The 24,623-nt window shown below is 40.1% G+C and overlaps 1 protein-coding gene across 4 annotated transcripts in view; it reads left to right on the top strand.

The window, feature by feature from the left end:
* FLRT2 (fibronectin leucine rich transmembrane protein 2) overlaps window positions 1–24,623 on the top strand; it is a 100,055-nt gene that overhangs the window by 4,977 nt on the left and 70,455 nt on the right. The window contains exon 1 of one of the 4 annotated variants that reach the window (XM_017961426.3): window positions 6–675. The exons of 2 other annotated variants lie outside the window; for them this stretch is intronic. The gene's annotated coding sequence lies outside the window, so the exon portion shown is untranslated. Of the gene's footprint in view, window positions 1–5; window positions 2,841–24,623 lie in introns of those variants that run through there. One more of the 4 variants, XM_031667928.1, reaches the window with a different exon arrangement.

Here is a 24,623-nt window from a genome sequence, read left to right as displayed (position 1 = left end):
TACATTAGCCCGGCCGCGTCGGATTGAAGCAGTAGTGTGGTCTGAGCAGCCTCCAGACCCACGCCGGGCGGGCGCAGCACTTGGAGCGAGCCCTGCGCCCGCCCCCGCGCAGCGCCGCACGCCCGGCTCCGAGCTGTCCGCACACACGCGTCGGAGGAGCGCCCGCCTCGGTCTCCCGCCGAGTCCCGGGATCCTCCAAATCCGAGGAGCTCGGGCGCCGCGGGGCCGCTTTCTGCCGCCTTCCCCGCTCGCTGTACTTCTTTTGGGGTTCGTTGGCTTGACGAAGCGGAGAGGGGGAGGCGGAGGAGGAGAGAAGGCGGGGGCCGCGGCGGCCGGAGCCAAGAGAAAGTGGCATGCCCGAACCCTGGAGGCGGAGGTGGCGGAGGACTGGGGAAGACGATGCCGCAGCTCCGTAGGGGACGTAGGCGAGAGCGAGCGAGGCGAGCTGGGCGCCCCGGCCCTGGCCGGCTGCGGAGAGGCGCGCGTCGCTCTGAGGCTCCGGCCTCCGCACCCCCGCGCCCCGACGCTGCGGGCGACAGGGCTTGGCTCCAGCAGCCGCCGCCGTCTCCTCCGCCGCCACCCGGAGGACCCAGCAAAAGTTTGGATCTGGGGGAGGGCGCTGCGCTGAGCGGGATTACCACCAGGGCTGGAAGGAGACCTCGAGAACCTTTGCAGGTAACGCGCGCCCCCAAGCCTCTTCTTCCATGCCCCTCGGTTGCGCTCCCGCTTCCTCCCAGAACCTTTCCTGGCCCTCGCGGGTCTGGCAGGAAGTAAGAGGGAGGCGAAGTTCAAGGTCCCGGGGATGGGCACGGAGCACTGGCAGATCACTAGTCACGTTAGAGGGGCAGCTGTGCGGCGAGGCAAATCCCCCCAGGAGTGGATGGGAACCCTCAGCCCCAGCTGGCGCCTCATCTTGTATCTCTTTGGAAATTTGGAATGTGAATTTATGGGCTTTTAGTATTCTTCAGTCCAGAGAAATGGTTCATGGATTTCACTTACCGCACGCACCCGCCTTCACACTCTCACCCGTTTACCATTTTAAAAAAATAATTTGAGCCCACTCCCTACTCGCCTGCTTCGTTTAGCTGGACAGCAAATTTCAGGGGTGAAATACTGCCAGCAAAGGGGAAAAACATATCCTTTCCCCTTTTGACATCCCTGGAGTCCTCCTTCCCTCCCTTCACCTCTGGCGTCATAAAATAGGAACTTTAGAAGTTACATTTTCATTCGGGGGTGAGGTGAAACGTGTTAGCTATTGGTGATGTGAATTTGCCACGACTGTGCGTATGTATGTTTCTGTGTGTGCGTGTTTGGGGGAGGGGGTTAGTGGTGGTGCAGAGAGGCTGAATTTTTCTCGGGGGCCTGAAGCGCAGTGGTCCCAAGGTAGTGAGTGGCCGCGTGTGCGCATTGAGGCGGCGGCAGCAGCGGAGAGAAGACGGTCACGTTTCCCGAACGACAGCCTTACTCAGGCTAAGAAAATAGCTGCAGCTCACTCCAAAAGCAGAAAGATTCCAGCCCCAACTCCCCGACGCCCCCTGTCCCCCAACTCAGTTTTTAGTTTCAAAGCAGCTCAGCGTTTGCTGCTGCTATCTTTATTATGATCATTATTTATTCGCCTGGAAACTCATCCTGTCTTCTCCTGTGAATGGGAATCAGTCTTCAAGAGCTTTTGATTAATTTTAGTAAGGGAATCTCTTGTAAAGCTTACAGTTAGCTAACCAAGTGCAAGGCACAAATCCGTGTAAACGCTCGCTCAAGAGTGCAAGATGCTGATTAGATTTCTTTACATGCTGCGTTTGCTATGCAAAGCCTCTTCTAAATGGGAGCTATTGCTCCCCACTAGAGGCTGTTTAATCACAGAGGGTTACAGGGTGCTTTGGAGCATGTCCACTCGCCCACAGACTTACTGCTAAATTTATTATGTCTAACTTCTCACAGCCGAAAGCTAACACGAAAGCTAGCTTCCATATCGGACCGATATTGTCTGTCGACTTAACCGATATGACCTTAATAAATATCCAATGAAAAGGCCCCCACCAAAAAAAATTTTTTTGAGGTAAATAGAATGCAGATTGGCATTTTTCCAGGGATATATTAGGTTGTTCAGTGTGAATGTAAAATTTTAGGTCAGTATTTGAAATGTTAGAACTAGATTCTTATTTGTTTTCATTACTGAACAACATGGGCCAGCTACTTACGATGGGCAGGCCACCAGCCACCATATTAGCAGATAATCAATCTGTAGGTAATACGCATACCACGAAAAGTTGCTTTTTTCTCCACAGCTTTATTGCGTCTGAGAATACTGCTTCTCTTCCTCCCCTCCTTGAAAGCCTGAAACAGGATAGGGTTAAACCATTTAGGGATTTTTAATAATCACTGAAGACAGCGCAACACCATACTGTCATGTTGAGTTGCATATATCTTTGACTGGAGGAGGTTGGAAGATGAAATTTCAAACATTATTCCATGTCTCTGCCAGTAGATACAAGAAATTGTAAAAAGAATTGGGCTAGCTGTACTTTAGCAGAACCTATTACAAACCTAGCATGGAAGGAATGCTGGTTTTTTTTTTTTTTTTTTTTTTTTTAAAAAAGCCCATGTCTTAACACTTCAGTAGTTTCATTGCAGTTTTAGAAATTCCAGGGGATGCTTTTAGCAGAATAAAGTAGATTCCCAAATGACACCATGCTGGGTTACCCTGGAGTCCCCAAAGCAGTCGTGGCTTTTCCTGTATGCTTGGTTTCAGATGATGTGATCATATCCGAGTTTGACTTTGACCGGCTGGATCTAATTTGAACCTTCTCTGATGCCCATTACATTTATATTCTGGCCTGCTGGTGAGTTTGATTTAGGATTTAGACAACTTTATATTTTCCCAGTTTGAAGCTGTGGTTTTAAGAAAGGCTCAAGTATGTATAAGTCCAGAAGCTTTATTCTGTAGAGACCCAGTGTGAACATCTGATCTAGTTTGACTCTTGAGCTTTGTACTTTACAAGGAAGAATTCCTGCTTCTGGGATCTGAAGCGTCTGAAGTTAAAAAACAGCAAGGGTGCCAAGCGGCTTTTGGTTTTGCTCTCTCTTAAGAAGATTCAAAAAAGGTCAAGGTGTTGTAATACTTGTATTCAGGTCAGACTTTTCCGGATAATCATCTTTTGATATCTTTAATTTCAATTCAAGTTCCTTTTTCACTAGATTACTTTAATAACTTTGTGGTTTCTGCTACAGTGATTCAAATTCAGTCCATTAGTGACCTCTATCTGTGAGAAGTGAATACTCATTGTTTTTTTTTTTTTCGTTCTCATCAAGGTCTGAAGATAATGTTGGGGGTGCTGGGGGTGAATCCCAACAGCTCTGTCGTTCTTTCTGGATATTTCAGTTTACCTAATTTGATTTTTCTAATACAGAGTTCAATATGGATAATGACATTTAATTACAGTAATAAAAATGTTATGGACTAACAGGCAACTAAATGGTTATTCCATATAGCATTGACAATATGATCAACATAAATAAAACACCAGAGCTATCCACTGCCAATGAAGGGATTGTACAGTCAGGCTGACTATTGTTTTGGGACTCACAATGCTGCTGAATGTAAGTGAAATTTTATTGCTCCTAAGTGCTTACATAACAAGGGAAACTTGAGACGAGCTCAGAATATGTATGTGGTAACTAGACTTCGTGGTAGCTGTGTGTCTCTGTCTTTAAATTCAGCTGTGCTTCTACCGTGAACTTATGGTACAGATCAAAGAGTGTGAGAAGAGTATCTATAAACAGATGGTCCTTTTAAGGAGACTTTAAAAATCTGATTCCTAATCCAGGTTTGTCTTTTGAGGGTTTTCAGATAGAAATTTCAATTTTAGCCAATTATTTCAAATGCTAATTGAAGACAAAGTTTACTGAATTTCTTAGGTGGGTGGATACCATTATCTGACATTTTCCAGATGGTTTTGGATCTAGAGGTATTTGGGGATATGGAATTTTTAGGAGGTTTTCTTTCTTTTCCCTTGGGCAATTTTTACACAAAAGACTTTTTTAAGACTAGCTATTATTATTATTAAAGTTAAACAACCATTATCATACTGCAGCCAACTTTCTTACCTTTTCTACTCTCCAAATTGCTTTTGCGCAATTATATCTTTCTTTTAAAACTACATGTTGTGAATTGAAGTATCAGTATACTTTTACTCCTTTCGGTAATAAAGGACCTCCAATTACGTATCTGTTTATAGTAAAACATACACACACACACACGAAGAACCATTTTAAGACAGAGATTCTTTTAAAGGTTTTAAGTATGTTCCTTTTTCAAAGGCTACGACACAAATATTGTAATAAAAATACCCTGTGTTCTGATGAATACAGAGACTTATTTCAGTCTCATGGAACAGTAAAACACTGTATTAGTAAAATAATCAGTGGTATTTTGAGTACATGGTCAAAATCTGTTAGAACCTTCATGGTTTTTTTTTTTTGTTTTTTTTTTTTCCTTCCTTGGCGAATTTCACATCTACTGGTCTTTTTGGTTTTCTTTGATTCCTTCTACTGTGGCTCTTTGAAGTGATTCAAAATTAAACAGTAGCTACTTTTTCAGGGGAATTCATCATGTTATGTTCAGGATTCCAGAAGAGTTAATGATGCAGAAAAAGTCCTGTAAAACATCTTTCTAAAAGAAGTCCTTCTCTTGCAAGCTTCCCACTTACTGGCCTCCTGTACCATTTGCAGTGAATTGGAACTCCGTTATTTATTTATTTTTCAAATACCACCTCTAACTTAATTTAATGTAGGATGTGTTCCTGCCAAAGTGTGCAGTGCCATGTGTCTTGAGTCACCCAAACAAAGCAGTGTCATTGTTACATCCGGATCTGTTAATCAGGGAAGGTCAAAGAAAATATTCTTATATAATTTGGAAAGTCAAAAGGGCATGTTGGTGATTCTCACACACTGGTCAGTTATTCTACTAATACTTAATAAGGACATACTTTTTCTGGCAGTTTAATGGTTACAGACCTCAGCCATTTTTGAAGCATTCACTAAATAACTCTCTGAAGCTACTAACCATTAGATGCTCATTAGAAACTGAGCAGTTTTTCCCCCTACTTTGTTCCCAGGTTGCTTTTAAGGGAATGTGCAAGAAACTTGGAAAAAGGTCTTCTCTTCCCTTGGTTCACATGTCATACTGTTATCTTTCAGTTCTCTTTATTAGAGCTTTCATGACACAGATAAAAGAATCTTCCCTCTGAACCCCTTAAGAACTTGAGGGCTTTTGGATTTAAACCCACTGAAAAAATACCAGGTCCCAAAGTTTATAGATGATATTAGGCCTCAGAACAATTGAAACCACCTTCAGCAGGGAGCAAAAGAACAGTGGCTTCTAAAATTGGTTCACAAATATACTATCCATTGAAGTCAACAGAGGTCATATGACTGAATGGAAAGCATTAGACGCATATCAGTCCTGAAATAGGTTCACATGCTGGTGTCACTCTTAGCCCCAGCTGCCTCTACATGTCACTTTCATCAGAATCCAGCATCTAAACAGCCTCTGTAATGATTTCCTCTCTCACTTTGGCCCCAAAATTGGACTCAAGTACTTAGACAAAGGAAATAATGCAAGGAATTTTAATATTCATCATATCTAATAGACAAAATGGAGGTTACAGGTTAGTTTGGGTGCATATGGGCCATAGAGGTTCGAGGAATCTCTTTTTAAGATTGATTTTGAAAGCACATTCGTATCCACCCTCATCACTCCTGGTCCTTACGTTTTCCAGTTCTCACGTCCAGGATTTCATCTGTTTCTCACAACTGCTTCTGAATTTATACAAGAAAATCCTACCTGCCTCACTTCTGATTGGGTAACTGGAGCCAGAAAGAAGTTAAGGGCTACTAAGGCTGGGCATTTTATTATACAGATGTAGAATTCTGCAGATAGAATTGAGAAGTTCCATTCTTTATGAACCGACCCAAAATAATTAGAGTTGTTTGTTTTAGTTAGAACAGTAAGAAAAATCACAAACCTAGAAATATTTATATTTAAAATAATAGCATTTCACTCTTCTGCATTAGATTAGATGACAAGTTTGCCTGTTCTGAATGAGTATAATCCTATGATGTAGGTATTTGGCACTTTGACTGTGGTGGGGAGTGGGAAATAAATGAGGTTGCCTTAGGGGAAAGAACAGAAAATCTGCATTCTCGTGTCAGCATACTTCTTTCTATAGTCAACCTTGTATGAATTACTTAATCTCCTGGAGACTTAATTTCCTCTCTACAGAGTTCAACAGAGTTGTTGAGAGGTCACATAAGATTAATGTGTGTGAAAATACCTTGATAACAATACAGTGGTATATTCCTATAAAGAGGCATTATTCAAATTGATAACATTTATCACTGCATGCCTGTCTTGTGCTATGACAGACGAGGTTTTATATAAATAAGATGGTAACCAAGACAGAGTCCTGCCTTTCAGGAGCTTTCACTCTTACGGGTTCAAGGGATATCGTCTAACCAATACAGTGTCTGGTAGCCCCCGCATCATTTCTTCCATTCAGTTAATAATGGATTGTCTCCTTTTCTGAGTTTGTGGTATTTTGATGAAAGTATCCATTTTAAGGATAAAGGATAATTAGGGTGAGTTGAGTCCGAGGGTCAAACTTTTCCTTTGACAGCTTGGCTTGATTTTGGAAATATAATTTTGAGGATTTTTTTTGGAAAAAGAAATCATCAATGTTTTCTGAAATGAGGTTGTTTCTCTTTTTGACTGGATTTACAGTTTAACCATCCAGGTTACCTTTTGCAAACACACACCAATAGAAATACAATGATTTTTTAAAATTTTGATTTGCAAAATAAGGCAGGCTAGTGCAAAAGAGTCATTTTAGTACATTGGCAAACCTCCTCAGCCCATTACCAGTGAATAGAAAGATAATTTATTGTGAAGCCAACATATATTCCAAAGCCTGGCTTTATCTTGATGTTAGTGTCATTAAACCCTGTGGAACAGTTCTTTACAGTGTATTTCTGCATGTTTTGTTCAGTTCTGTTTTTTCTGTTGTCAAATCTGAGACACCTAATTTTAAATGTTCCAAGAGTGAGCATGTTTATTTGTTTCTGCTAAATTGTTTACATTTAGGCCTTTGTAAAGGTTAATTCTTAATTGTTTTTGTGTTGCATAGTTGAAGCCTTCAGAAAACAAATCCCTTGGTGAAATCTATATTTATAAAATATGTAGTTGGATTCTGATTCTTGGCCAAAATGAATATTTCTTTCAGTGATTTGAGGTACGAAGTCTGTATCCAACAACATTCTTTTCAATCTATGATTTGCTATTGTAGGAGTTCTGACACTTGCTTTTTTAATGTTTTTGTTTTTGTTTTTGTTTTTTTAAGTTGATTAGTAGTTTAGCAGTACATTGTAAAATATGTGACCACAGAACTGTATTTTAACATGAAAAATTGCTTGCATAGTTTGGCAAAATTAATCTGAATTCCTTTTGTACTGGCAGTGTTGAATGATATGATATTTGAAGAGAGAAAATATTTGCTACTACTTTAAAGAGGTCTACTGATAAAATGAGAATCATCTGTAGGCATATATGTGGGGAGTTAGTATGTATTTAAATCTCTGAAATGCACCAACAAATATAAGTCTTATGTACCATGGGGAGGAAGTACTGTTATACCCTGAAGCTAGGTGGTGCCAGTTTAGCCCCTATGTCCTTAATATGATAAAAATAATGATATAACCCAAATAGTTTTTAATTGGTGCTTTTCTTTTCCAGATAGGTCTTAGGGAAACTGTAAATGAAGAAAAGCACAAAATGAAATCAGAAAATATATTTAAGTCTGACTGGCCTGATCTTCATGAAGGAGATATTCTTATGGAGGTTTCACCAAATGAAGAAAGCTTGCTCATTGATTCAGGAGATGATTTTTAGCACTAACAATGTACTGGGCATAGAGTAAGATGAGACAGGCCAAAAGTAGGTAAGGCATGATCCCTCCACTTGAGGCCAGCTAGGCTGGTAAGCAGAGAGGTAAACACAAAACCTAATTGCACTGCAGTGTTATACAAGATTGAAGGGAGTGCAGTGAACACTAAGTGTGCCAGAAACACATAGTGTTAGTGAAAAGAGCTCTTCATTGGGAGATGGACAGTCCTGGGCTCTAGTGCTAGCTCTGTGACTTGTTAATTTTGTAAACTTGGCCAAATTTTTAAATGTCTTTTACTCTTTGTCTCCTCAAGTAGAAAATGGAGGAAAATACTTTCTGCTCCTAGAGCTATTATCTTAGGATCGAGGTAATTCTTAAAATGTCTACCTGTTCTGGCACATAGTAGAGGCCTAATGAATGACGACTGTAGGTCCTTCTGTCTCCAAAATGGTAATGATTTCATTGTGTTCCCTTACCTTCTACTGACTTGTCTCAGTTTGGGGAATGAACTGAGTCCTAACTTGGGCTTTATTTGTTCGTTGAAAGCATAGCCTTTGTGACAATTAACGGGTTTATACCCGCCCCCATGCCTTCTACCTCATAGCCATGTGTCCTTCTACCAATGACACCAGTGCCTGCAGCTTCCAAGGAGTTCCATGTCTGGACTGTGACACCGAGCTCAGTGAGCCATGGTTATTATGTCTTTGCCAAAGTACAAAAATTTTTATCAAAATGAATTTTAACAACTTTCCTCATACAATTCACTTTATACATGACTCTTGGCAGAGTCATGAAAATATTTTATCATAGAAGATTAGCATGTAAATTATCGTTATGCTTGCTTAAGGCTTATTCTATCTTTATAGAATGATTATACCTTGCTGTGGACGTTAGAATCAGAATGATACTCTTGGGCTATGAGTTCAGTGTGGAACTATTTCTTTTAGAAGATAATTTTCAATTAAGTAAAGGAACTTCTTACTGTTTCTACTGCAGATACTTCTGAACAAATAGCAGTGCTCAGATGTCCTGGTAAAAATACGTGGTACTGGGTTATTTTTCATTTATCATTATAATTGCATGTATGTATAGTATAATTTCTGTGTTCCACTTAACATTTGAGATTTGCCCCTGTTTTTTTCAACACTGTGAATCTGTAAATTTATTGATGCAGGAAAGCTATATTTAACAAGATGTTAGGCATGCCCCAGACCTCCAAGCTAGGAAACACATAGGCTTTTTCTGTTAAGATCACATAATATATAATGTAATATATACATATAATTAATCAAATTGGACCTGAGAGAAGCAGTCACTAGAGTGTGTTTTGTAAGCTGTTAACATCTTGGTAAGTTGCTTCTGAACCAACATTCAACCCAACATAAAACAAAAAGACCTTGTTTTGCTACTTTAGGAAATGTAAGAGAGATTAAAATTCTTTGGGAAATGGTTTTAAAAAGTATTTTTGTACTCAAATAGGTAAAGAACAAGTCCAGTGGTCCTGGCAGCAATGGAATTTAAAACTCAATTCTAATAATCTCTGAGTCCCGAAGGAATGCCACGCAGGCATCCATTTGAGTCACGAGCTTGTAACTGAGGATTTGACAAAGATTGAGTCCTCACTGTGTGCCAGGCACCATGCTAAATTTTGTGCTAGGCCCTTGGGAGACTCTTTCAGACAAGACTTTGTCCCTGCACACAGAGAAATCTGATAGGTTGGCCTATAGTCACTCTTTTATAAACTTGACCTATCTACCCGAATTAACTGAAGGAACTGGTTAGAAATACAGATTCCTGGGCCAATAAGAAGAACCTGAAGTCCAACTTCCTGTAACCATCAACACATTAAACCCTATAAGTTTAGAGTTTATTGTAACCTTCTCATGCCCTTTGCTGTACTCAGTGTGCAAATCATGAAGACTAAAGTGAATCCTGTTTTGGTGGTGATCCTGGTGTGTTAAGTCTGTGATGAAACCTGGGAATGTGAGTTCTTGAAAACTCCCATTATTGGAAATCACTGAGCAGGATAGTTTTTAGAATTTTTTTTCTGACCTGGAGAATCAGTGGTTTTTATAGTTGTCTGACTTGCAGTCACTTGTGACTTTCTGAAAGTTTTTCTGTGTGTTTTGCCACATAGAAAATATTGCTGAATTTAACTCCATCTTCTAGAAAAGTATCTTCAGAGAGGCCAGATATTAGGGCTGGCTTCCCTCTTGGTAGCTGCAATCTCCTGTACTGTTCTTGGTGTCCCCAGAGTTAATTTCCTAAAAACAAAATAAAGAAACCACATCATATTCCTTTAGAAACCTACCTCTTGTATCCCCTATACCTCTGGATAAAGCCCATCAAAACTTGTTATCATGCCATGTGAGATCCGTGACAATCCAGATCTCAAACCACTCCTCAGACCTCATCGTTCAGCACACATTCCCTGTACCCTCATGCCAAACATGGTGAGACATGGCCCCCAAATACTTTGCCTTTCCCGTGCTGTTTACCATTTACCTAGAACATTATCGCATACTGTCCGTTTGGCAAACTCTTCCTTTAAGAGGCACGTGGATGACACTTTCCCTCCCGGTCACTCCTTTTTCTGGGCTTCTGCAGCGTTTTGTTTGAACCTTGATTGGTTCCCGGTTTATGTTGTATTATAAAATGTGTCTGCTTACATGTCTATCTTTCTCATTAGACTTTAGGAACATTGGCCCATTCGTTTCATCTCCATGGTGCCAACAAAGTTGCCCAATGTACCACATTCTGCAAAAATGTAATTGAGTTAGTAAATGGCATAGCACTGGCCAGACCTGGAACACAAGAAGATCTTCATAATCCAGTGAGAAGGACTGCTTCCTCAGAAGTACTTTTTTGTTCCCATAGGTTGATTGCCCAATTTATCTATGGGCAATGCAACCACCACCTTTCTGCCTTACTCTGAGCAGGTCTATCAGACAAATGTTGGCTGGTTAACCCAACCCTGATAAGGAGCAAGCTTTCCAAACCACACATGAGGCAATTCATATGCCACACTGGATAGGTCTGTTTAAAGAAATAATAATTCCACTTGATGATACATCTTTCTTGGAACTGAGTAAAACTGTCAGTTAAGTAGATGTTCACACAGATGTGCTTTTCCATACAATGAGAAATTTAACTCATAGCATTAACTTTGTGTATCTGTCTTGGCATGATTAACAAGAGCAAAGCAAAGGTCTTGTGAAATTTTGTGCATTTGCTCTCTTCTTGATTTTTTGCTTTTCATTATTTTGTTTATTTCATCCTAGGCCCATTATTTCCTGATGGAGGCCTCTCAGGACCCAGGGCTCTCCAGAGAAGGGAAAAGACTAGAAATCACAACGCCTTAATTTGGCTCCACAAAACAGGATCCATCCTTAGTCTTCATGATTTGCACATTGAGTACAGCACAAAGCTTGGGAAAGTTACAATAAATTCTAAATTTATATGGTTTAATGTGTTGATGGTTACAGGAAGTTGGACTTTAGGTTCTTCTTGTTGGCCAATAGAAAACTCTAACAATACTTTGCTGAGTTTTGCAGTAGATTGTCATTTGATGGACAAAGTTGACTTGCATGCAAGTGGTGTATTTGCAAACACACATTAAACACACTCTAATCCCTTCCTCCCCTTTTTTCAACAAAACTTTTCAGTGGCTGAAAAGAGGTAGAAGAGGATAGAGCATAATTTGATATGCCCCTTTCTAGCTTTTGGTTCCATCTGGTCTGTCTGCATGTTGGGAATATTTCCCAAGCCAGCGGGAAACACGTGAAAAAACACCTGAGATGATTTTTGATCAGACACTACCCCTTAATACTGGAGACTTGCAACACCACCCCAGATCTTTTCATGTTAATTTATGAGACTGTTTAGAAACAACGTGCTCTCCTGATTTCTTGAATTACAACGAGTATTGGCAAGGCCAATTTCTTATCCAGAAGTCCAGTAATACAACAACAATAACAACAATACTAATAGTGATATTGATCATAAGGTTTATTGAGAGTGCTGCTTATGCAGTTCATGTATATTATCTCTTTTAAACCTTGTAAAGTAGTTTCTGTTGATGTAAGTTGTGAACAGCCTCATTTCACACAAAGGGAAACTGCAGTAGAGTTGCCTCAGATTGCTTATCTTACTTTAGAGTTATTATGAATTGTCTTAATAGGGTAGATGAACACTGGATAATTTCCAAAATCCACTCAAAATTTATTTGTCCAGGGCTTAAAAATCAAATTCAGAGGTGATTACTCACTGTCCAGTGGATATAAATGATGAGCTGCTAACCAGTGGTCCAACTTTCTATATTTGACTTTTCTAATAGATAACTGCCTAAGAAATCATTAGGTAGTCTTTGCCACTTTTGAGTGAAAGAGATTCATGAGTCTCTCAATGTATTTCTGTAACATGGAAATAGTGAAGAATCATTAATTTGAAAACAAAGCATGACGACTTTTGGCACATTTTCAGTACTAAGGAAAGCTTGTGGATACATGCCTAATGATTAGGGGCTATATTTATTGTAGAGAACGCTCTCCATTTTTTCCCCTTACCCTTTTACCAGCACTGCTAATAAATAGTTAAATGGATTGATTTGAGATTCACCTCTTTTTCTCTGTGGAGGTGATAATGGACAATGGAATGACCAGAGGGAAGATAATAGCATAAAGTGTGTGTCCTCTGAGAGGGCCTGCGAAAAACGGAGAATTGACTGTGTTATTAATAGATCAGCTTCACTGATTTTCGAAATCTTTGTAATTGCTCAGGTGATAGACTTTTATCGGGTGAAAAAATGACCAGAGATGGGCTGGGAAAGACTTGTTCCACATTGATGAATGGAAAATAAGCACAGTATGTGCTTGTAAGTTTTTCCACTATTCAGTTAGATTTTTGACCATCCCTCGCTTTTTGCACTTTCTGTGGTTGCACTAATCTCTACACGTACGAAAGTTGTGTTTTTTGAATTCTAGGGTTGTAATTAAGACCCTTCAGTTATTAGTCCATGGTATTTCTATGTAAATATTATTAATACTGTCTAAATTCTGTGATCCATTCCTTAATTCCTTCACTTCCCTTTAAGCAGCTAGACTGTGGCTTCTGTCACTTCTGTGTTCTTTTGTCACCATCTGCTCATTATCTGTCAAGAGGCAACTCTGAATTGTTTTTGCCCTGGGCCAGTCTAATGGAATCCTTGATGGGGCTGTTTAGGGAAGTAGGTACTACCTAGGTGTGGTAGCAGTTAGGTGAATGGCTCCACAGTCAGCCAGCTCCATTACCACATGAAAGCACCAGCACCATTTGGCTTCCTGGTGAATTCTGCGGTGTTTCTTCTGACTATGGAAGTGCAAATTTAGCTGAAATGGGTGGAACCAAAACGCTTGCCCTCTGCAATTTGCTACTGAAAAATGGTCAGGCCCTATAAAGGAAACCGTAACCTACCAGTGTCTCTGCTGCTAGAAATGGCTTCCTGGTTTGGCTGGACTGCATGCATCTGTCAAGAATCAGCCTATGGCCTGGTGTCCTTCTTCCTCCCCTCCAAGTGCTGAACTCACTTGGATTTTCCACTGGACTTCGGTGTCAGTGTGTTTTAGAATGAACTAAACATTCCCAATAAAGTCCTACTTGTGCTGAATTAACATTTCTTTATTAAACAAAATATGCTGCCTAGAATCAGTAGTTTGAGTCTTCTTTGATTACTGTCTTTTATTCATCGTCATGTGTTCTGTCACTAGTCTTAGGCACTTAAAACAAATTTCTGTTTTGGTTATACTGGGGTCATTGTAATTAAGCCCATGTTTCTCCCTCCCTTTCATCTTTCCTTTCCTGACCTGCACACCAATTACATTACTCTTCCTCATTCTTGTGGTGACAATATGACTCTCCATTGTTTAGAAGATCAAGTCTAAACTCCCCAGTTTGACTTTCAAGGCCCCTCTTTCTCAAACTGTCCCTAATCTTTCCAAAGAAAGTTATTCTTCCCTTCTGACCTAAATTTAGGATGTGCCCCCATTTTTATCTGCATAGTAGCCCCAATGTGATATAAAATTTCACCAAATGCTTTGCCTTTTCTTTTTTTTTTTTGACGGAGTTTCGCTCTTTCGCCCAGACTGGAGTGCAGTGGCGTGATCTCGGCTCGCTACACCCTCTGCCTTCCAGTTTCAAGCGATTCTCCTGCCTCAACTTCCCAAGTAGCTGGGATTACAGGTGCCTGCCACCACACCTGGCTAATTTTTGTATTTTTAGTAGAGACGGGGTTTCACCATGCTGGTCAGGCTGGTCTCGAACTCCTGACCTTGTGATCAGCCCGCCTAGGCCTCCCAAAGTGCTGGGATTATAGGCTTGAGCCACCTTGCCCAGCTGCTTTGTCTTTATTTTCTGAGGGTAAACTCATCTAGAGTATGAACCCCGAAAATCTGAGACAGGTCTCAAGTAATTTAGAAAGTTTATTTTGCCAAGGTTGAGGATGTGCACCTGTGACACAGCCTCAGGAGGTCCTGATGACATGTGCCAGGGAGGTAGGGGCACAGCTTGGTTTTTATACATTTTAGGGAGGCGTGAGACATCAGTCAATACGTGTGAGATGTCCATTGGTTCTGTCCGAAAAGGTGGGACAACTTGAAGCAGGGAGGGGGCTTTCAGATCATAGGGAGAAGAGAGAAAAATGGTTGCATTCGTTTGAGTTTCTGATTACCTTCTCCAAATGAAGCAACCAGATGTGCATTTATTTATCTCAGTGAGCAGAGGGGTGACTGAATGGAATGAGAGCCAGGTTTGCCCAACCAGTTCCCAGCTTGACTTTTCCCTTTAGCTTAGTGATTTTGGGGCCCCAGGATTTATTTTCCTTTCACAAGGGCAAAAATAATGCTGAATAAATGTTTGAGGAGTTGAATTGAACTCAGGTGTGTGGCCCCAAACCACCTCTGTGAAACTTACGTAGAGTACCACTCTGTCTACTTCATGTATGCTACTGCCCATTAGATTTAAATATTGGGTAAATTAATATTTACCAAATAGGCACAAATAACTCTGATATATATGAATTTTAAAATTATCTCATAGAAGAAGCTTCCTTTGTTCCCTCCATGGAATCTTTTCCAAAGCAGTGCAGCCTCTTGCCTTGAAAACAGGAAGGTAGCACATTCCAACAGCATCATGAGTCCTCTGTTTATATTTGTAAAACCTGTGCTCTTTCCAAGCCTCTAGGCAAGAACAAATAGAAATAATCAGAGGCATTAGAACTTGATTGTGTTGAATTGGATTCTTATAACTGAAGCTTGATAGCCCAAATTAATTGTGCTATAGTTTATATTGAAAGAGATGCTTGTGATATTGCAAAACCATAGACTAGCTTGCTGCAATCTTCGAAGACATCTGGATGTTTTGGAAAATACAACAATCACATGCTTTTTATTATCTCTATAATTGTGTTCTTTTAAAAAAGGAGCTGTGTAAATGATACAAACAGGAGGCAGGGAAATACTGGGTAGAAGAAGGTGGTCCCTGGCGAGGACCACACCCTCAAGCCTGGACCTGTGGCCCAAAGTGAGAACAGGCATTTCTGTTTTCCCTGCCCGAATGTTGCCTTTTCCAAAACCATACTGGCCTGTCCTGTCCCCCTTCCTGTACCCATAAAAACCACAGGCCCCACCGACAGAGCAGCAGAGCAGCTGAGAAAGAGAGAAGAGAAGTAGCTGGACATTGGAGAGAAGCAACTTGACTTCAGAGGGACAGCTTGACAGTAGGACCTTGGAGAAGAATTTAACCAGGGATGGCCAAACTCCAGGGGAAGACCACCTTCCCACTCCATCCCCTTTCCAGCTCCCCATTCCACTGAGATCCACTTCCATCGGCAATACAATCCTCTGGGTTTGCCATCTTCAATTTGTTTGTGTGACCTGATTCCTCCTGGATGACAGACAACGACCCAGGTGCAGGTGCAAGACCCTCCACTGAGCTGTCTAACACTTAAGCCATCCATGGATGGCAAAACTAAAAAAGCACACTGTAACACAGGCCCTCTGGGGCTCCGGGGGCTTGTGGGCAACCCCTAGATGCTGCCATGGGCCTGCACAGAGTTTTGCTTCTGCCAGTTTCCCAGAAGCTCTTGTCCTGGCCTCTGCACCTGCTCACCCCATGAGGGGTCGAGAGCTGTGGGCTGAGTAAATGAGCCAACCCCTTCACGAGTCTTGCAAAGGGTCCGAGGGGAATATCCCATTTCATAAAGAGTGAACATAGAGAGAAGGTCATGGAGTTTGGAATCAGACAGACGAAATTTGAATCCCGGTTCTGTCTCCAGCAGCTAGGATGACTTCGGCATGTTTCTTGGTGCTTGTGTTTGTGTGTACTTCCTCAGTTTTTCAGTGGAGAAAAAATAATACTCATAGGACCACTCTGGTGAATTGTTGAATAGATTGCGTGTTATCTGCCACACTTCAAGTACTAGTATGCATTAAAATCCCTATCCCTTTGCCCTCCAATGCAAAATAACATGAATCTTGTGGCTTACACACAGCTATTTTTGTTTTTTGTCCTGTATAGATAAGGCAATTCTGTAAGGCCAGTGTTACAGGACATCTTGCGTAATTTCTTTTTAACAATATTTATTTCTGTGGTCAAGAAGAAGATAAGGTACCTTAGAAGTAGTCACTGTTCTGTCTCAATCTGGATATGCTTGTTGAAGAACTCTTACAACCACTTATTTCTGGGAAAAAAAGAAATATTTTCAGACATCTCATCACCTCAAAAACAGCAGGCATCGTGGATTATTGGAAGGGAATTACCCAGAGCAAGTACTCTTAAAAACAACTGCATGTAGAGGAGGTTGGCTTATCAACAGGCAAAAAAGGAGATTTTTTTCTAGTAAATTTTAGCTTGTCACTATAAACGAGAAAATAGCCACATTCGTAATATAATCTATGGGGACAGTGCTGTGAGTGTTTCCACTAGGTGGAATTCTCAAGTAAGAGGTTCTAAGAATGAGCATTTACTCTTAGAAAAGCCTAGGGAATAGCTATTAGGAATCAGGTAAACAATGAAATGAGAGCCCTTTCAAACACGGAAGCAAAAAAAAAAAAAAAAAAAAGGCAGATCAAGTAAATGAATTCACTATAGACCACATTGTGGAAAATGTGATGTGATATGAGACACATTTCATTTACCTTGAATGACCAATGTAATTACAATCAGCTAATGAGTATTTTTTTCTTTTTCTGCATAATATTAACATCATCCAAGTTAAGAAGGTATTTTTTTCAGATGAAAACCTAAAGTCATGTAAAATTATGTGGACTTTTTTTCTGATGCTTGGAGAGAAGTTAGGGTTGTTTTAGCCTTTACCTACATTTCAGTTTAAGGCTTATCCACAATCTAGAAACTCAATGTTAAAAGATAAAGAAGGATCTATAGAACACATTTTTTTTTTTTAACTTAAAGCATGGATATTAGAACTTGTATTTGATTATGTTTTTCTTTGTGCTGAAGGATTGATCTCCTTGTCTAACACACTTTGAAAATCTGGAAGGAGTTTCATGGGAAAATTGTAGCATTTCCTTTATTAGCTACCCTTAAAATAACAAGAATAATTAATCTGCTGGTTTTGCTTAAATTTGGTCTTATGACAGGCATACACACAAGCTGGCTTGTCATTACCCTATCCTCCTCCATGATTCTGTCTTGTGAAATCATGAATGGAATTTCTATGAAAATATATAGCCAATGGGTTCCTGAAAAAATTGCTATTCACATGATTCATCATCCTTAAGTGACAGAGATTTGTAAATAATGAAATCTAGTGAGAAATCTTTAATATCATTTAGCTAGTAGCTTACAAGTGATTCTGATTCCACCTGTTTACCAGAATTCCTAAAGAGAAAATGAAGGAATTTAAACTTCAAATCCCATCTCCTTTTCTTTTTGAAATTAAAAGCACCTTGCTGATGGAGGAGCAGTGATTGGTATCTGTGCAAGGTGGTATATGGGGCCATTTGATCATAACTGATGTGATGTAAGGAATGGGGTTGTCTGGAAAAATTAGGAAATGGGGGGGGTGGCGGGAGAGAAATTTGAGAAAGGCACAGGCATGCCACTGGTGGAAATTACCTTCTAGTATCTCTTTTTCTGTTTACAGTAGCTCTTACCCTTCTCCAAGGGATATGTATTGAGTATTCATGAAAAAAGTAAAATGGCTCCAGTGTTACCTCCATTTGTCCTGTTTATTGTTGTGGCTATTATGTTTTTGGCTAATTATCATTGTATCCTAAGTTCTTTACTAAATGAGTGGATGAATGCATGCATACATGGGTGGATGGACACATGGAATGGATGACTATATATAGGGGTTTCGTCCTGAAATACCTTAAGATTTATGGTATTTTAGATTTTAATGGACCTGACTGAGATTACTGATGACTTAATTCAATTATTGCCAGTGAGAAAAGGTAGCCATGTGATGAGACACTTGAAGGTGAGAACCATTTTCCATAATCTTTTCCATTTTTATAACTCACATATTTTTTATTTCTTAAAGTTTCCATTTTGGTTATCATTTCACTTCTTTATCTCCTGTAGTAGGTAAGGCATATGTATTTATCCCTGTTTCTAGATTTCCAGAGAGGAAAATGAACTACTCAAAGGTCGTGTCCCTTTCTGTTTTGTGCATCTATGTAGCAGATGCACATCTTATCAACAACTCTTGCCATGAATTGGATTTTCAAGCAATGAGGGATACTCAAAATATCAATAGGATAGTGAGCGGGAGCATTAAATTCTAGGTTTTATGTTATCCCTAAAAAAAAATCTGTGACTTTTGTCAATTTACTGAACCTTGGGCGCACAGTGTCTTCATCTGTACAAGGCCAGTCAGTTCTAGTAATTCTCTGATTCTCAGAATCTAGGGAGCTTGTCTTATTGGTTAGAGTTTGGCTCTGGATTTAGTTTACTTGGGTTTGTAGCTGCCTTCACTGCTTCATAGCTTTGTTACCTTGGCAAAGTACTTAACCTATATAAGCCTCACTTTTCTCATTTATATAGTGGGGATAGCAGTAATAAATCCCCTTGAAGAGTTGCCAGGAGGATTAAATAAAATAATCCACAGGAGGCATTTTGCATAGTGCCTGATGCAATTAAGTGCTTAATAGATTAGCAGATCTACTGTGGCTTATTCAGAAAAAGTTAAGGTGAGTATCACTGATGTTTTTAGAAAGCAGTTGATATTAACAGGTTACTATGTGACTGATCCCACTGCCCGAATGGTGCCCAAATCATGAGAGCTCTCTAAAGGGCAGAGCCATCATAACTAATCCCACAGTGTCCCACAGGCCTCTTCAAAGAGAAAAATGGCCCCTCTAGGAGCTCAGCAATTGTTTGAGGATGATAATGTTGATAATTCCGTCGCAGCATTGGGTTTTCTGGTGCAGACAGGTAAGACACGGAGACCTTTGGGTTGATGGTAAGATTTTGAGGGCTGATGGTGGCACCTTTGATGTGAGGAGGTATTCCTGCAATCCTTCCGAGACACCTGTGCTGCTGTAAGTAATGAGTCTTGTTGCTCACGTATCTGATGCTTCTGCCACTGTGTTAAGTCTCTGAAAAATTTGCCAGCCTGACACCCGGGATCTAGTTGTAGAACACCGCAGGAATAATGGTATTTTTTCACATGGTGCTCAACATACAACTCCTACATTGAATTTCAACTATGGGATTTTTGTGAATTAAAGACTTTCAGGTAAAATAGATACAGTGAATAAGGCAGGGATAAGAGAGCAGCTGCCTTTCACCCATTGGCCCTTTTCTTTTGATTTGGTTAAGATTCTGTGAATATCTGCACTAGTTATTGTTATGAAATGCATACCCAGCTCTTCTTTGTAGCCTTCAGAAAGAGCAAAATAATTTAGTATAATGCAGCATTAAGGTTTATTGGCCAAGAAACACAAATAAGGACAAGATGTGATGATAAAATCTTAGAATGCAGACAGGGAGTTTAGTAGTGGCCACCTTTTAAATGCCTGTGTCGAATAATCCACACACTCTCTCACTTAGTGAGGCTGTGCTACTGGGACCATCTAAGGTAAGGGCGTTCAATCTTTTGGCTTCCTGGGGCCATATTGGAAGAAGAAGAATTGTCTGGGGCCATATATAAAATACAATGATAGCTAATGAGCTAGAAAAAAAAATCACAAAAATTATGTTTTAAGAAAATTTATGAATTTTGTTGGGCCTTCATTCAAAGCTGTCCTGGGCCATAAATGGTCCATGGGTTATGGGTTGGACAAGCTTGATCTAAGGGTTATTTTTGCTTGTTGAATCCTGTGAGGACTACAGACATTAGATTCACACTTTTATCCCCAGATCCAAGCACTGATTAGTCACCAAGTCAGGAGTTAACAAATATTTGTGGAAGGAAAGGGTGAGGATGGAAAGGAAAGATTGAGGGAGAAGGAGAAAGGGAAAAAGATTAGAGCCTACCTCCAATAGTTGGTTATAAATATTTCGTTGTTGTTGCTTTTAGTTTTCATTCTGCATTGTCACTTTGGGGTTGATAGAGTGTTTTCGTGCTGTTGAAGAAATAGCATTAACAGATGAATTTTCGGGTGTCTTAAAACTGAACGCTGCCTATGAGATGGACATAGTTGTCCAAAGTACTTTAAAAACAATAGATTCAGTTTTATATTAATTTGCTTACAGGGTAGGATAGATACTTGTCAAATGTGGTTTTGAGGGTTTACATTGGAAAGAAAAATCTCATCAAAAATAGGAAGCAAGGCCTCCCTTCTCTTTTCATTCTCATTTGGAAGAAAGGGGAGAACATCTTATTTTATTCTTTTTTAAAGAGCATAACTTATTTGAAGGCTTTGTTACACTCTGCAGGACACCGCCCATATTTAAATAAAAAAAAAAGATTCATGAGTGAGCCAGCAATCAACAAGTATTTATTGAAGACTCACATACCAGAAAGTTCAAAGTGCTAGTTTAAGTGGTCTTCCTAAGGGATTTAACAAAATCTTGTCACAAAATACATTGTAGAAGATAAACATTTATCAGTGAGCCATCACAGGCCACAAGTGCCCTTACAACAGAGCGGACTTAGGTTCTTCATTTTCTGACGTAATAGTAAATCTGAGAAATATTGCCCAGGATGTATAAGATGTACAGTATTTTCATTGTCCTTAAGTGCCAGCAGACTACAGATGGCTCTCAGATCCCCTCGGATCACTTCTGTGTGGTTTGTGTACCTATTTTGAATCCTCTAGACTTTTCCTGCATTGAAACCTCACATTCCAATTAAAATTGCTTAGAAATTCAGCTCACCTGATAGGGTGGAGAATATTTTCTTCTCAAACTGTGGTATTTCTACTTGATCCCTTATCTGTAAAACTGAATTCACTGACTTTGATCTAAATAATTAGGGTTGTGAATATTAGTCTAGGTTTTAACCTAATCCAAGGAATGGTTACTTCTCTTTAGTTTTTCCTTTCTGGTGATAAAAATAGAGGGTTGCTGCTATGAATTTCAATAAACAGCCTGGTTGGAAGAGCAAGTCTGTCTGTATCGTTACAGGATGCCCTCTAAGGGTTGACTCTAAGTTCCCTTTTCCCTGTGGCTGAAGGTGGTAGTTTGCCATCCTGCAGAGTCAGTGGTGGCATCTGTCACATGCCACTTCTGCAGAATGCCCTGATGTGTAGTAAAGATCTATAACATCATCTAATAATGCCTACCTATTGGAGATAGGCATCACTTTGATAGTATAACTGTGGGCCTTAGAGATGTGGTATGCAAGTTAGAAATTTGATTGTACTATTTGTATAAAAGCTGTCTCTTTAATGGAAAAGAAAGAGCTAAAATCTAAGGTGGTAGTATACTAATGCTTAGTTTCTTACTTTAAATATCACAGTAGATTCAGATCCTGACTTATGGGCCAAAAAGGTTAGCAGTCCTGGTAATCTTGCTGTACATTTAGAAATGACCTAGTCAGTCTGTCAGAATATGCGTAGATTCCTAGAAGATGTTACACATCAGCAGATCAGCAGTGTATTAGTCCGTTTTCACGCTGCTGATAAAGACATGCCTGAAACTGGGTAATTTATAAAGAAAAAGAGGCTTAATGGACTTTCAGTTCCATTTGGCTGGGGAAGCCTCACAATCATAGTGGAAGGTGAAAAGCACATCCTACATGGCAACAGACAAGAGAGAATAAGAACTAAGCAAAAGGGGTTTCGCCTTATAAAACCATCCATTCTCATGAGACTTAACTTATTCACTCCCATGAGAACAATGTGGGGGAAACCGCCCCATGATTCAATTGTCTCCCACCAGGTCCCTCCCATAACCGGTGCGAATTGTGGGAGCTGCAATTCAAGATGAGGTTTGGGTGGGGACACAGTCTAATCATACCAATCAGTTTAACTATTTCTCCCTTATCTGAAATCTTTTTTATTTTATTGTATTGTATTTTATTTTTTAGAGATGAGGTCTCACCCTGTTGCCCAGGCTGGTCTCAAACTCCTGGCCTCAAGTGATCCTCTTGCCTCAGCCTCCCAAGTAGTTGGGAATACAGGTGTGAGCCCCTGTGCCTGGCCTCTATCTGAGATCTTAAAATGAATCTGGTAAGGAAAGAAGAAAATTGGAAGAAAGCCAATTATTAAAAACTAGAAAACACTTTTAAGGACTTGAGGAAGAAGTAAGCATTAAGATATACACATGATTCTAATTTCTAGCAATGATATATTAGTATAATATAGATGGAAGGCATGTAATTAAGAAATTTACCGTTAAGTTGGTGAATCCTATCCCATGAATACAGATGTTTTAGGCTTGCATAAAACTACATGGAATATAATCAATACAATGATAAGAAGCAGTGCTGTCTGGACATTTAAAACTTTTTTTAAAAGTTTGGTATCCTAGAGACAACTGTATAGATTTTGCAAGAAAATGCCCACTGGGTCGCTGAAAAATAAGCTTATAGGGGTATATGCGTGGCACAGTGATTTCATTGGTAGGAGATTTCTTTTAGATTTTTAGCTTGCCTTCAATGAGCTCTATCCTGTATCCCAAATACCTTCTTTTCTTTTCCTCCATTTCACATACAAGTGGAGATCTGCTAATTTCAAAAAGCTAGTGATAAAATACTGTTGCTAAAAGTATTTCAGCTTGCCTGAGCTTGATCTGGGGAGGACACATGTTTCTGGGAGAGAAGCCACATTTAACCCTGTAATGTTGTGTATATGCTACTCTGCAGGGCGTACCTATGCCAAGAGGCAGTTGGAGAAAATGGTTAAGCTGGTTGTGGAGCCAGACTTCCTGGGTTCAAAGTCTCATTTTGCTACACATTGGTTAACTGTAGATAAGTTACTTGTTTCTCTGTACCGTAGTTTTCTCATGTAGAGCCTGGAGATAAGACCAACTTTATAAAGTTGTTGAGAAATTAAATGAGTTGCTACATAGAATAGTACTTGACACATGGTGTATACACAGTAAGTATTAGCTATTGCTATTAGTTGTAAGTAATGCCTTACTAGCACAATTTCTGTACCTTTTGTGATTGATCTGGTAAACCATGTTGTATTAGTCCGTTTTCATGCCGCTGATAAAGACATACCCAAGACTGGGAAGAAAAAGAGGTTTAATTGGACTTACAGTTCCATTGCAGGGGAGGCCTCAGAATCATGACGGGAGGCAAAAGGCCCTTCTTCCATGGCAGCAGCAAGAGAAAATGAGGAAGTTACAAAAGCGGAAACCCCTGATAAAACCATCAGATCTCGTGAGACTTATTCACTACCACAAGAACAGTATGGGGGAAACTGCCCCCATGATTCAAACTATCTTCCACTGGGTCCCTCCCACAACACGTGGGAATTATGGGAGTACAGTTCAAGATGAGATCTGGGTGAGGACACAGAGTCAGACCGTATCAGATGTTATGAATAAACCTGCAAAACACAGAGACCCTCTTACTAAGGTAGAAGCTTAAAAACCATGACTAATCTCCACTGTTCTTCTTCTTTTTTTTTTTTTCTTTTTTTTTGAAGCATTTTTTTTTACTAGCCAGCTACCTTACTGGTTTGCAAATGCCTTAAGAGCAAGGTTCATATCATATTCATCTTATAATACCTCTGCCACACCTAACCGAGTATTGAAGTGTTGAATAAATAAATCTTCTGGAATTTCTTTTTTCTTCAGGTTACATTAGGAATATGAAGTATTATGAGTAGGGCACCTGGATTTTCAAAAAGGAGATAGAAGAGGTGGTATCTCCACTAGACCCAGATAGAGTATAGAAACAAAAGCACGGCAGGGCGCGGTGGCTCATGCCTGTAATCCCAGCACTTTGGGAGGCTGAGGCAGGTGGATCACCTGAGGTCGGGAGTTCGAGACCAGCCCGACCAATATGATGAAACCCCGTCTCTACTAAAAACACAAAAATTAGCCTGGTGTGGTGGCATGCGCCTGTAATCCCAGCTACTTGGGAGGCTGAGACAGGAGAATTGCTTGAAGCTGGGAGGCAGAGGTTGCAGTGAGCCGAGATTGTACCATTGCACTCCAGCCTGGGCAACAAGAGTAAAACTCCATTTCAATAAATAAATAAACAAAAGCAAACTAAAAAGACATTTCTCAGCGCTACTTTGCTTATGCCACTAGTTTATGGTAGAAGGAAAATGGTGACTGTAGGAATAGTCA

Source organism: Papio anubis, chromosome 7, assembly GCF_008728515.1.
Source record: "Papio anubis isolate 15944 chromosome 7, Panubis1.0, whole genome shotgun sequence".
Classification (NCBI taxonomy): domain Eukaryota; kingdom Metazoa; phylum Chordata; class Mammalia; order Primates; family Cercopithecidae; genus Papio; species Papio anubis.
This window is presented reverse-complemented; position numbering and strand designations above follow the sequence as displayed.